Source organism: Cricetulus griseus, chromosome 2 (assembly GCF_003668045.3).
Source record: "Cricetulus griseus strain 17A/GY chromosome 2, alternate assembly CriGri-PICRH-1.0, whole genome shotgun sequence".
Lineage (NCBI taxonomy): Eukaryota > Metazoa > Chordata > Mammalia > Rodentia > Cricetidae > Cricetulus > Cricetulus griseus.
The window spans coordinates 249,099,491-249,113,386 of record NC_048595.1 but is presented as its reverse complement, the minus strand read 5'-3'; the positions used below and the strand labels follow the sequence as shown (position 1 = coordinate 249,113,386).

Sequence of the window (13,896 nt, the reverse complement as noted above, 5' to 3'; positions counted from 1 at the left end):
CTATTATTTTTGTTCTCTTAAGCTATGGCTTGGGCATTATTTTTTTTCTTTGAACTCATATTCATCTAAAATCCTCCTTGGTATCAAGCTACCAGTACTGACTGGATTAACATAAAAGTAACTCTGCCTATAGATGTAACATGAAACTACCATCTCTCCTTCTTAGCAGGTGAAAGGACACTTACTCCATAATACCATATAAAAAAGATGGTCTTTTGCAGATGTCTAGTTTGCCCTTTCAAACAAACGAATTTACGTTCTGTACAGGGTACCAAAGAGAATTTGGCCATCTTTGTATGGCAACTGACAAAGGTCAGGTAGAATGATGAAGAGTTAAGAAAGGTTGCTAAACAAGTTAATATAAAACGTGTGTGTGTGTGTGTGTGTGTGTGTGTGTGTGTGTGTGTGTGTGTGTGTTTGTGTGTTGAGTGCTGAAGGTGTGTGTGAGTGTGGTTGATGGGAATGCTGAACTAGGGAAAATGTTTATACATTGCAGGTCCATTATCTCATAGAGAACATCTTCATCTGGATGATTGCAGCAAGTCTCTTTCTCGGGAATGGTTTAAACTGGCCTGACTTCTTTAGCCTTGAGTGGGAGATGATTTCTGTAGTAGTTATACTTAACATGTGTACATGATGTTTCAAAAACATCTTTATATCCTTGTGCCCAGAGACATTTTTTATGTTTCTAAGTTCTCAGCCTTCCATAAACTGTTTGGTTTTCTTGAGTGCTGCTGTCGTTCTTTCAGTCTGTGACAATGACAAAAATGATACATGACTTTAACTGAATGCATCACAAATATTTATAAGGGCATAAAAGGTTGAATAACTTTATTGGAGTGACTCTCCATGTCCTTACATAGGCTTTGAGTTGTAACCATTTTGTGTTTTCATTACAGTGAAAATGAAAAGACATTTTATCAGATGGGGGGAGAAGTTCACTAATAATGACTCTCACTCACAATGTTTCTCTTGCATAAGAGTGATGATCAATATTAAATTACTCATAAACTCCTTTAGCAAAAGGGTTATCTTCCATTAACCCCTTCTTTCCCAGATGTTAGACTATTGAACTGAGTGTTACTTACCATATTGCAAAACTCTGCTTCCTAGATCCATCATCACCTCTGTAAACCTTTGTCTCCTGTTAGAAAACACCTTAACTCAAAAAAAATGGGGACTATGGTATGATGAATGGGGACTTCTTGCAGCTATTTGTAGAGTTTGTGTTGAGCCAGGATGCTGGCATCAACCCTCATCCTGGCCAGTCTTTCCCACCCAGGTGATATAAACAGCTTTTGTGGGGTGGAAGGATAAGCTGGCAAATGATAGAAATATGTTTTCAGTCTAAATGGTAAAACAGAATGTATTTTGCTCTCATCATAACACTTTTGTCAGGCTACAAGCCACTTCTAATATGAATGAAGCTAGTTACTGTTTGTCTCACAAACCACCATTACTTTTCTTTATTATTTTTACATCTTTCTGCTGGCAGAATGATGAGTGTAGAAAATTACAAATACCTAAGTGTGGTGATGTATCAGTTTATTTACCATTAGATGAGGAAGTAACCAGGTTCATAGGCAAGTATTACTGATGGGGTGCACTCATCTCTTGCTGCTATCAAGGAGAGGCTTGAGGGCTACTGTGTCCATTGAAAGAGAAGTCACTATGAGGTGACTACTACTGAATCAATGTATGCTTAGGTGCTATACTTAAGTAGTGGACCAAGAAACAGACTTGAAACACCAAGTGTCTCCTGAGCATGAGACTCTCATGAGAACAGATCCAGACACCAAAACCATGAGTTATGGGGTTCACAGAGGTCATTTCTCCCCTCACAGGTTCATCATTGATGTAACTCTCAAATGGTGAGGCTACTAAAGAATGAGAGCCACAGAAAAAACACGCATGTTGTGGCTCAATATAAAGATATGTAGCCACTTGCCAGAACACCAAGGTCCAGAAGACAGTCACTGTCCAGGTATGCAGAACGTAAGACCAGAAGAGATACAAACTTCACAAATTGTCCTAGAGATAAAATGTAGTGAAAGAGTGGAAATGTGCTAATTGCTCTTTTCCACTATATAGCTCCAGAGTAAAAGTCTGTAGGCTTATCCATAACACAGAGTCTGTGTGCTCAAGGAAATCACACTTTTCACAGCCACATCTAGGAAAATTCATGTTTAATTACTTTAGTCAAGTCCATTAATCACTTTTAAGATGTTAGAGTGTAATAAAATTCTTGATACTTATTCAACAGACCCTTGAATTCCATATATAATCCTGGTGAACTTACCTCTACTTCCTTCAATACTTACATCATTTTTTTAAATCTCAACTTTTAGAGGCTGGGGAGATGACTCAGTCAATAAAGTGTTTGCTAAGCAAGCATGAAGACTTGAGTTCAGATCCTTTGCACACATATGAAAAATCTTGGGGCTGCACAGATGGCTCAGCTATTAAAAGTATTGGTTTTTCTACCTAGCAACCACATGGTAACTTTTAAGTATATATAATTCATGTCCCGACATCTGATGCCTTCTTCTGACCTTTACAGACGCTGCACATACATGGTACCTAGACATGCATGCAAGCAAAACAACCATAAACATAGAACAAAAATACCTAGGTATGTTGTGTACTTCTATAAGTCCAGCCCTGAGGATTTGGGACAGGTGGATCCTGATAGTTACTGGCAGTTAGTGTAGGCAATCAATGAGAGACCCCGACTCAAAAAATTAAGGTAGAGAATGACCGAACTATAGGACCTTTAGCTTATTTCTGGATCTGTGTAAGCTATGTTAACAAACACTTCACAAGGAACTTCTGAAGGTTAAATAATACTATGAAAACCTTCTGGGTAGAGGACTATCAATAAACAGTAGTGCAGCAAATTCAAATGTAGTTTATTAAGATCCAAAATGCGTCCATATGCAAAACCTCAACTTCCCACTCACACATCTGCATTTAATGCATCCCAAGGCATTCTGCAGCCTCTATTCCACTTACATTAAATTACTAACATGCACACATTTCTTTCTATGAGTAAATTCATAGACTCACAGACCGAGAAGGACATAAACTAGACCAATGCTTCAACTTACACATGAAAACAACTGAGGTCCCATATTAAGATAAATATTTGCACAGTTGCATACACAGGCCCTGCTTCTGAGATGTGGTGCTTTGGGACACAATGTGACCATAAAGTAAACATTTTCTCTCATATCTTTTATATTTTATTCAGTTTTGTTTTTGCTGTGGGTGAGATAACTAGTTCCATTTTGTTTGTTAAGATAACATATCATATGTGTCCTGTTTTCAAGAACAATAATTTTTAGCCTGGGGAAGTCCTGGATTCTTAAAAGAAAGTCTTAAATCTGATAAATATTACTGAGCTTGAAATTATATTCCTGTTTTTAAATGATGTCCTACATTGCCACCAAGTTGATAATACCCAGGTGAGTGGAGCTGTCCTCTGCCATCCAGCCCTTGAGACAGAATGGGTGGCTTATTTCTTTGCCATGTGTGCAAATGGCTTCTACACAGTGCGGCAGCAGCCTCCTCTGGGGCCTTTGTAAAGACAACATGTTTAAGCTCAGTTCGCAAAGCTATGAGAGATCCATCTCGAGTCTGTTTTCAATGCTGTCAGCTGCCCCCTCTCACATGCCAGCCAGCCTTCCTGGTTCTTTCAGCTCCTGGTTTTCTTCTTAGCTTGCTGCAAGGCCTGGCCCAGATCCTTTTAATCAGAATGTTTTTCTCGCCTCCCCCACCCTCGCCTTAGGTAACTCATCTTTATGTCTCAGATCAAATGCATCATTCCTCTGGTGTCACTAACCCATGCAGAACCTCCTTGTGGCATCATGTGGCCACATTCTTCTTCACAAAAGTTGGTGTTTGCAAGTTGTCTGTGATTGTGTGCTCTAGCTGTTCACATACAGAAAGCAAATGATATCAAGGCATTTGTGCCCCACTGTGTCTCTAGGGCCTCTGTGTTCATTTGTCTGGTACAGAAGAGCAGCTCGACATGTATTTGTGTAGATTGGCTAGGTGAATGAGTTCCTGAATGCTTGACTGAATGAAGAATGGATGTGTGAATGTCATACACTGGACTAATAGAATGGCATTTGATTTGTTTTTAAGCCTTTCTAAACTTTCTGATACCACAGAAAATCAAGCACAACTGATGAGAAGGAAAAAAAAAGCTAGAAATAGAAAGAAAAGAAAGGAAGATAGATGAGAGAGAGGGGGAGATGGAGAAAAGAGAGAGAGAGAGAGAGAGAGAGAGAGAGAGAGAGAGAGAGAGAGAGAGAGAGAGAGAGAGAGGAGCGTGTTCTGTTTCCCATGGCTGCAAACAAATCTGGCTTTTAACCGCACTCGACTTTTCCTAGGTAACAAGGCTACTTGGATAATGAATTTGAAACACATGAGACTAGGATGCCCCCTTGTGGTTAATACTCACATTGACCATTTTCAACCTGCCTGCAATTTTTTCCAAAAAGGATTATAAACTATTTATAAACTATTATTATAAAGCAAAGCAGAAATTCTCTCAGCTAAATATTCCATTCAATTTATCTCCAAGAATTAGTTGAAACATTATCATCTCTTTATTTTTTATTTTCACCTTACTTAAATATCAAACTGATTGAGAAGAATATCATGTGAGCATGCATACATGCAAAGCCATCTGTTCTTCCCAAACCATTTCCACTTCCTTATTCATACAAATTAACATTTACAGGATGCCCTTTTTATTAATGGTGTCACATCCATTGATACATCAATAAATGGCAATTATCATTTGAAGACCCAATCTAAAATGTGATCAAACTCTATTTGACATATTTAAAACATATTTTTAATATTAATTTTCATAGAAATTTAATTTTTTTGTTTTTAAGTATTTAATATTAAATATTTTCCTGTGAGTCAAGAGATGCTTCCATCCCGTTTTTCTTACTCTATATTTCACTGTATGACTACATGCAATGCATTTCCTTTCCATTCTGTGTTCAATGTATATTATCTAAACAAAGTAATTATAGTACCATCAATAAAAGACCCCAGAGACTGATATTGGGGTTCAAGCTTCAAGCTGAATGTCAGAAAAGCAAAGCAGTTGGTCACTAGCTTTTACTCTACCTCAGAATGAAAGGTGATCCTGACTCCACCAAACCTCAGACTGAAGCCTCTCTTCAGCATGGCTGGAGAATTCTGAGATTTCAGTGTCTTCCTGTCCTCAATGTGGCTGGAGAATGAATCCCTGATAGTGACTACTGAAGACCCTGCTCCTATCTTTTATACCCCTCTAGGGATGGAATTAAAAACTTGAGATCTCAGGAGCTGAGATCATCTTTGTGTGAGCTGTTTCTCTTTAGGAATGGATCACTCTTGTGTAGATCTGGGTGGCCTTGGATTCACAAAGATCCTCCTACCTCTTAATCCTGAGTCCTAGGATTAAAGGTGTGTGCCACCACCTCCTAGCTTCTGGCTGCTGGGATTGAAGGTGTGCGTCACCACTGCCTGACCTCTATAGCTTGAAGTGGACTTTGCTTTTCTGAATCCTCAGGCAAGCTTTAATAAATCACAAATATAGCACCACAATAACAGGTTCTATTATGATATTTTCATAGATGTAGAGTGTTCTTTGATAACATCTGTCCTCCTATTCACCACTCTTGTCCCTCTTCCCTGACCCACTAGTCCCCATATAGCATTTTTCCTATAAATACACCCAGAATCTGAAATGAGAGAAAACACACAGTATTCTTTTTGTTTTTCTGATTTTGGCTTGTTCCACTTAATGTGATGGCATTTGGTTCCAACCACTTCCCATTTTCCTGCAAATGACCAGAAATGCAGGTCACAAAGACCAGAAGACCAAAAGGGGGAAAAGCCAAGGAACAAAACACTCATCCAAAAAAGAAAAACTCAGAAATCAGCACCTAGACCTATAATCATCCCAAACCCAGATACCTAAACACCAGAGCAAAACTACAATCAACAACAGTCAGGGGAACATGGCAAGAAAACAACCTTAAAAACAACTTTATGAAGATGATAAAGGTGCTTAAAGAGGACATGAAAAAAATCCCTGAAAACTTGAGGAATGGTGGTGCACGCCTTTAATTCCAGAACTAGGGAGGCAGAGGCAGATGGATCTCTGTGAGTTCGAGACCAGCCTGGTTTACAAGAGCTAGTTCCAGGACAGCTTCCAAAGCCACAGAGAAACCCTGCCTCAAAACCCCTCCCCGCCACAAAAAAAAGAAAGAAAGAAAGAAAGAAAGAAAGAAAGAAAGAAAGAAAGAAAGAAAGAAATTGAGGAAAAGACAAACAAAAACTTGGAGGAAATCAATAAATCCCATAAAGAATGCCAAGAAAAACAAACAGGTGAAGGAAACTATTCAAGACTAGAAAACTGTAAGAGTAAGGTAAGCTGGAGAGGATGGAGTTAACTCCAAAAAAAAAAGCCACCTTGAGAAATTCCCTGCATGGCACAAGGCTGATTCAGCTCTTGACAAGGAACCATAAACAGTTCCAAGGAGTACCTACCCCAGTCAAAGTGACCCCATCTGGGTGGTCAGGCAATGACTAATTTTGGTAAATAACATCATCTCACCTGACAACTGTCTTTGTGGGCACCGTTAGTAACAATTTTGAAATTCCCCTAGCCCCCACATCAATGAATCCAAAGGTCACCTACAATTACCCAATTCTGAACAGCCAAGGCACATACCACCCTGCTTGCAGTGTCTTCCTTTATAAACCCCTCGCATTGAGGCCAGGCACCCTTTTCCTGCAGCTTCTGTGCCAGTTTGCTGGACAGGATCCCTGCCAAGGCTTGTAACATAACAATAAACATTGTGCATTTGCATCAGTGAGGGCTCCTTGGTGGTCTTTTGGGGGTCTCACGAACATGGCATAACAAAAACCAGAACAGAAGCAATCAAGAATACAAACTGAGAGAATTCAGGAAATGGAAAATCTGGATAAGCAAACAGGAACTACAGATGGAAATATCACCAACAGGATGCAAGAGAAGGAAGAGAGAATCTCAGGTATTGAAGATACGATAGAAGAAATAGACTCATCAATCAAAGAAAATGTTAGATCTAAAAAACTCCTAACACAAAACATCCAGGAAATCGTGAACACTATGAAGCTGAGGGTAGGTAATGAGACACAGTGCTGTGTCGAAATAACACTATCACTTAGGGAAAAATGTAATTCTTTGACAAAAATAGTAAATAGAAAAAAAAAAGAAAAGAAAGATTATACTAACCAAAACAAAACGCTCCTTTAGGAAGTACCTGAACATCCCTGGTGGTGGCGGCGGCGGCGGTGGTGGTGATGGTGGTGCACACCTTTAATGCCAGCACTCAGAAGACAGAGGCAGGTGGATCTCTGAATTCAAGGCCAGCCTGGTCTACAGAGTGAGTTCCAGGACAGCCAGGGATAAACAGAGAAACCCTGTCTCTCCAAGCCTGCAAGCCCCACCTCTTCTGGCTGTATTCAATCTCTCAGCAAGTGTTTTCTCTCTTCAGGCTCTCACCTCAGTGCCAATCACCTATGAATCTGTCATCGTTTGTCAAAAATGTCAACCTATGCAGCAAACACTGTCACTTGGATCACCACCCTTGGCCCAAATGTGACTACAATGTGGCTTCCTTCTAAATTTATAAGCCACCACTAAAACCTTAATCATTTTCTCTTCTGATTCCCATTAACTGCAATAGAGACAACCTTCTTTATTTTTATATAGAACAGTGCCACAACAGTGGCTGCCATGAACTAGGTTTCCCTGTTTTATGAATGAATGAATGAATGAATGAATGAATGAACTAATATAAACAGATAAGCATCTTTACTGTACAGAAAGGACCTAGAAGCTCTGAAGAGTTGAGCACTTTCCTCAGATGATACTGCAAATATTGGCACATCAAAGATGTTTTCATTCTCTGCTTCTCAACAAGGATGTCTTTGTTTGCTTTTTGCATTTTTTTCAGACCTCTTTTGCTTTTCTATATTTGTTCATCCTCTATAACTAGTTCATGGATAAAGCCTCACCTCTTCCTCACGTTAGACCTTAGCAGATAACAATGACCTCCTAGGCAGACTTACTGTTGCAACTCCCAACAGTCTACTCTGCACCCATTGGCCAGCATCTCACTACCTGCTTTGCTTAATCAGCTTTATCTTCTCCTCAGCCTCTTCATAAGACTGCTTTCCTCACCACATATTACTTCTTTTTGCTTTTAATTTTAACCTTTTTAAAATTTTTTTGTCTGTGGTTGTTTTGCCCTCTTGTATGTTTAATTATCTCATGCATGCCTGGTGCCTGGCCAAAAGAGGGTGCTAGATTTCCTGAGATACAGATGGAGATACAGATGATTGCGAGCCACCGTATGGGTTCCAGGAAGAGCAACCCGAGCTCTTGACTAATGAGCCGGCTCTCCAGCACCAGCCACTCTTTCTTAAGTCCCTTTATCTCTCTGACATCACGGTTGCTGCTTCCTTTACTAGTTATGCTGTTCTTATCATTTTCTTAGCACACTGTCCTGTGTTTATTGCTTGATCACCTGTCCGTTTTGTGAATTCTCCTTCTGGGAGATTCCAAATCTACTCAAGCTTCTAAGCGTGGGTCTCCTCACTCTGGACCATCAACTCTAACTTAGCATTTCCTGTCAATGTTTGGTTGTGCTGGTTCTGATGGATGAGACTGGACTTTGCATCTCTGCCTACTGGCCTTCTGCATTTCAGCCTCCTTATCACTTAGTGTGCCCCTTTGAATTTACTCATCAGACAGAGCACACATTATGGGGTCAGTGATGATTCTTCTACCTTCTGGACCGTGAAGCTACAGGACCTATCAAATACCCAGTTCTTTTGCATTCCATTCTCAACTTTTAAGCAGGTCATTAAGTCTCCCATAACTTTGCTTCATGTTCCTATCTGACCTCATCCTGCACTGTGTCCCAGCATGTGTCCTTTGTCACAGCCCAGCTGATGTTGCTGTCTTCATGGCAGATACCAGCTGTGATCACTGTAATAGTTAATTTTAAATATCAACTGTATAGGATTAAGGAGTCAATAAAAGATTATGGTAAAGCACTATTGCTCTGCTCTATTGGAAGGTCATGAGGAGGGCTTCCACGGGAGGTAAGCTACTGAGTAGATGGACTGATTAAGGACCCATCCAATCACTGAGGTCCTAGATGGAATGAAAAGTCAATCTCTTCTGTTTAAGAGTTGAGACTCTCCTTTTTGTGACACTGAACAGCTGAACTAAGACTTCTGGGTCTGGGATTCCAACATTTATACCAAGCTCTGAAGTCTTCAGCCATGGACTAAGAATTACACTACCAGCTTCCCAGGTTACAAGGTTTCAGAGTTGAAATGATTCTGGGCCATGGCTGTGCCAGGCTCTCTAGCTTTCTAGATGGCCTGTTGTGGCACTTTTCAGCATCCATAATCAAGTCCCACAATAAGTCTGTTCTGTGTGTCTACCTGTCCAGCTACCTATCTGTGATGATTTAGATTGTCAATGTAATTGGAGTATTAAATGCCTTGGTTAGCAAAACAGACATCTGCATGCATCTCTTGTAGTGTTTCCAGAGATGATTAGGTCATGGGACTTTGAATTAATCAGTGGAGTAATGCCTTCATGATGACATTACTGGGAGATGGTGACCTGTAGGAATTAGTCTATGTGCCTAGAGGACTGAACTGCTCCTCTGCTTTCTGGATGCCATGGTGTGAACTTTCTTGCTCCACTGTACTCTCCTAGTCATGACTGGCTGACACCTGAAAACATGAGCCAAAATAAATAATTCCCCCTTTTAAGTTCTCTTGGGTATTTTGCTTACAGTAATAAGAGAGCTAATTAACACACTACCATTTATCTATATCTATCACTCTATGTATTTGTAATCTATCTATTCATCTATCATCTTCTAGGGATTCTGTCCCTCTGGAGAACCCTGACAAATACAATCATGCAGGATAAATGCCCATTCTCAGGCAACCTATATACTGCCGCGTTTCTGTTCACCTTGGGAACCAGCATCCAAGTTCTATTTTCAGCTGGTGCCTATTTATTTTCTTTACCAGATGATCATGGGTCTTCGAAGAGCTTAATACATCACAAATAATCAGTGCATGGTGCCTAGTATTTTGTTGGTGGTGATAATGATAAATACACTTCTGCCTTAATTGCATGGTGAAGTGAAATTTTCTAAAAACAACAACTCCAAGGCCATATTCTCTGGGTTCAGAGAAAGCCAATGTGCATCTGTTAGCAAATACCCAACATTTCCTCTTCCAAACCAGTCACAGCACAGCAAAAAGGAAGGTTAAACAGGCCATTGTAGTTGAAATCAAGCTTCCAAATTTTGCTTTCCAAGTTTTTATGTCATTGTGAAAGTTCAGATTTAAACATAAAGCAGAAAACAACAAACCTAAAACAAGAAAACTAAATCCTGACATCCCCAAAACAAGAAAGAATGAAACACAATAAGATTTTTGAATTAAAAAAAAAATGAAGGTCTATGTATGACCAGACCATTTATATTCTCTTTGAATCCAGCATTTTCATAATTTCTTCTTGAGAAGTGCCAAAGCCACAATTTGCTATGAGTTATAAAAATTCTCATTCAAATCCTGATATACAACTTGCAGAGTAACACATGTGATTGGTGGACTGGGGACTGGCATTTTGAATGTAAAAAAAAAAGATATCATTCTTGTATGATTTTCTTAGAAAGAAAAAAACTTAAGTAAAATAATTGAATGGGTTATCTAATATATAAAATAAATAATACAAAGTAAAAATCAGGCAATGGTACATGGCTTTAATCCCAGTACTTAGGAGGCAGAGGCCGGTGGGTCTCTGTGAATTCAAGGCCAGTCTGGTCTACATACCAAGTTCCAGGATAGCCTGAGTTACTTAGTGAGACCAAGTCTCAAAAACAAACAAATAACAAAAGATAAATATATATAAAAAATTCAAACTAAAGAAGCAGACAATTCATCATTTAATTTTATCAAAAATGTCTTTTTGAATTTATAAGGAACAAGTTAGGAGCAGTTCCACTTTAAATAAATAATATATGCTCATAATGCACAAGAAATAGAAATTGACTCAAAACATGATATAAAATAAGTATAAATTTTCCTAAAATGATACGCTTATTTTATCAGTCATACACACTCAAGAGTAAACAAAGGGTTCTAAAAAACAAAAAACAAAACACAAACAAACAAAAAACCCTGCTTGAGAGGGAGGAGCTTGGTCCTGCCCCTACTTGATTTTCATGCTCTGTTGACTTCCATGAGAGGAAGAGTGGATGGGGGAGGATATGGAAAGAGAGAAGAGAATGGAAACTGTGGTTGGTATGTAAAATAAATGAAAAAATTAATAAAAAAGGCTGGAAATTATAGTCTTAGGACAGATGAACAAATTTATAAACAAGTATATTTCAAGTTCTTTATAATTAGGGACCTCTAATACCTTTCAATTTTCAATAATAACTAAACAGACAAATCATTTTTTAAGTATAGCTTTAACAACATTCGTTAAGCGAATCGAATTTTGAGCTAAATCACAATGCTTCTTGACTTTCTAAAACAACGCATAGCCAGTTGTTTTAGAAAAACATACTTTCCCTGACCGGGAATCGAACCCGGGCCGCGGCGGTGAGAGCGCCGAATCCTAACCACTAGACCACCAGGGAACTTGAAAGAGTGCCTTCTGCTGTCTTATTTGATCCATATAAAGTGTTGGACGTACTTCCAGGCTGTAGAGGGCACACTCGTTCTTAACTCCTTTTAATAGCAGTTAAGAATGAGCGCCGGAAACTAAGTCAGTTTTTCAGCTTTCAGGCGGAGCTTGCAACAGCTGCTAAGAAGGAAACAGCTGCTGAGAACCCTCGAAATCGGATCCCTTTCCGCCTGCTGTGCAAAATTCCTGGTCTACCTGAATTCCATGGAAATATTTCAGTGCTTAGGCTACTGTCAAACTTTTGCCCAGATCGTGTCATTTCCTTCACTCTTTTCTTAACCGTCTTAGACACTTTATTCAAATCAAATCTGTCTCCATTTGTATCTGTCTCTTCTTTTTTCTTATCATGTGAATTTTAAGTTCCATTAAACACCCAAGGAAATCTAATGATTGTCTCTGCCAGAGCGGGCTTTACCCACGAAAACCTCACAAAGCCCGTAGTGTGTAAAGGTAGGTACCAAGAGTATATCACACATGTAAATTAGTACATATGTATGTATTGCATGGTCTTGACTTATTTGCACATGCGATTCGCAGCTGCAAGAGCTGGAGTGGCAGGCTTGCTGTGAGCTCCCCTCAAAATACTCAAAAGATTCATATCTCGACAGTCACTTCGATATACACTAAACACAGCCAGGAAATTGTAATTGCCAAGAGTTCAAGAGCCTCCTAACCAGCCAGACTCCATCCACAAACCCTCAAAAAATGTGAGCCCAGAGAAAGGTAAACCCAGAGTCTCCACTGTGCTGCGGAAAGAGGCCAGGCCGGCTTGAATCCTTGAAGAAGTTGCTCCCCACAGCATCTACAAACATTGTTGAGATTCGACTGTCATCCTTCATGCAGAATTAGCAGAGCTGGTCTTTATTATCACTGCTTGTCTTTTTAGCAAATGTTTCAGATGATGATTAAATCATTGATACAATCTAAAACTATCTAAACACACAAATTGGAAGATTCCAGGAAATTGCTAAGATTAATTATAAAGTATTACCTGAAGACATTTCTAAACTTTTTTTATAGGCAGTCTCACTGTTGCAGCCCTGGCTGGACTCAAAATGTGCACAGATTCTCTGGCCTCTGCTCCTGAGAGCTAGGATTAAAGGTCGGTGCTAATTCTTTATCGTATTTTATATAGAAAATACACACCCCACCCCCATTTCTTGGCCAAGAAATTTCAGTAAACCAAGATCTGCAGATGGCGTTTCTCTCTGTTGGAGGGTAACCTATCCAAAGCAACTAGTTATCGGGTTTTGAGCAAAAAAGAGAGCCAATGCCAATTTTAGAATTTTAGTTTAAATTCTAATAGGTTTAATCACAATGAAAAAATTAAGAGCCCAGTGAAACCCATGCCCAGGTTCTACCTGTCAAATCGTCCTCATTCCTTCTTCTCAGTTGGAAGGCCTTAGCAAGTTCTCCTTTACAGCCCCAGAAACCTCATGCCCAATGAACAAACAAACAGGAGGTTTAGGTTTGGTATTCTTGTTGTTTTGTTACTTTGGAGGGGGGGGGGTCAATGTCATACTGTGTAGACCAAGCAGCCCTAGAAACTGTCTATTTAGAGCAAAATGCCTTGAACTCACAGAGAACCACCTGTCTTTGCTTCTCAAGTGCAGGAGTTCATAGCCTGGGTGGCCACATCTGGGTTTTATCAGTCTTCTTTCAGAGATTTTAGTTTGAAAAAATATAAAACCTACAGGAGCAGATAGTAGATAATGAATGCACCTTCATATAAACCTGTGCTGTGTGTTGATTGGCTTTCATGAGTGTCTCTGGTGCCTTGAAATGCAGCTAGTAATAATTTAGATGTGCTTGGCATGTTGAATTCATCTTGACTTTTCTATCCTTAAAGAAATAAAATCTCAATACTTTTAAAACATTGATCCTTTTAAAATGATAATATCGGTTCTATTGAGTACCCAACATTTTGTTTTTTTACTATTTTAATGTAGCTATGCAAATATTTTAAGTTCTGTATGTAACTTTCATAATGTTATCTTACAGTAATAACCTAAATTCACTGGCTGCTAATATTTTGTTATGTTTACCTTTTTCCTGAGCCAGTGAGGTTATTGCAATGTCAGAATAAATATTTTATCATTTATAATCTCATA

General features: G+C 39.2%; 1 non-coding gene across 1 annotated transcript; it reads right to left on the bottom strand.

The window, feature by feature from the left end:
• Positions 1–11,666: 11,666 nt before the first annotated feature.
• Positions 11,667–11,738, bottom strand: Trnae-cuc. The gene has a single exon. It is a non-coding gene; the product is annotated as a tRNA-Glu (tRNA).
• Positions 11,739–13,896: the final 2,158 nt, after the last annotated feature.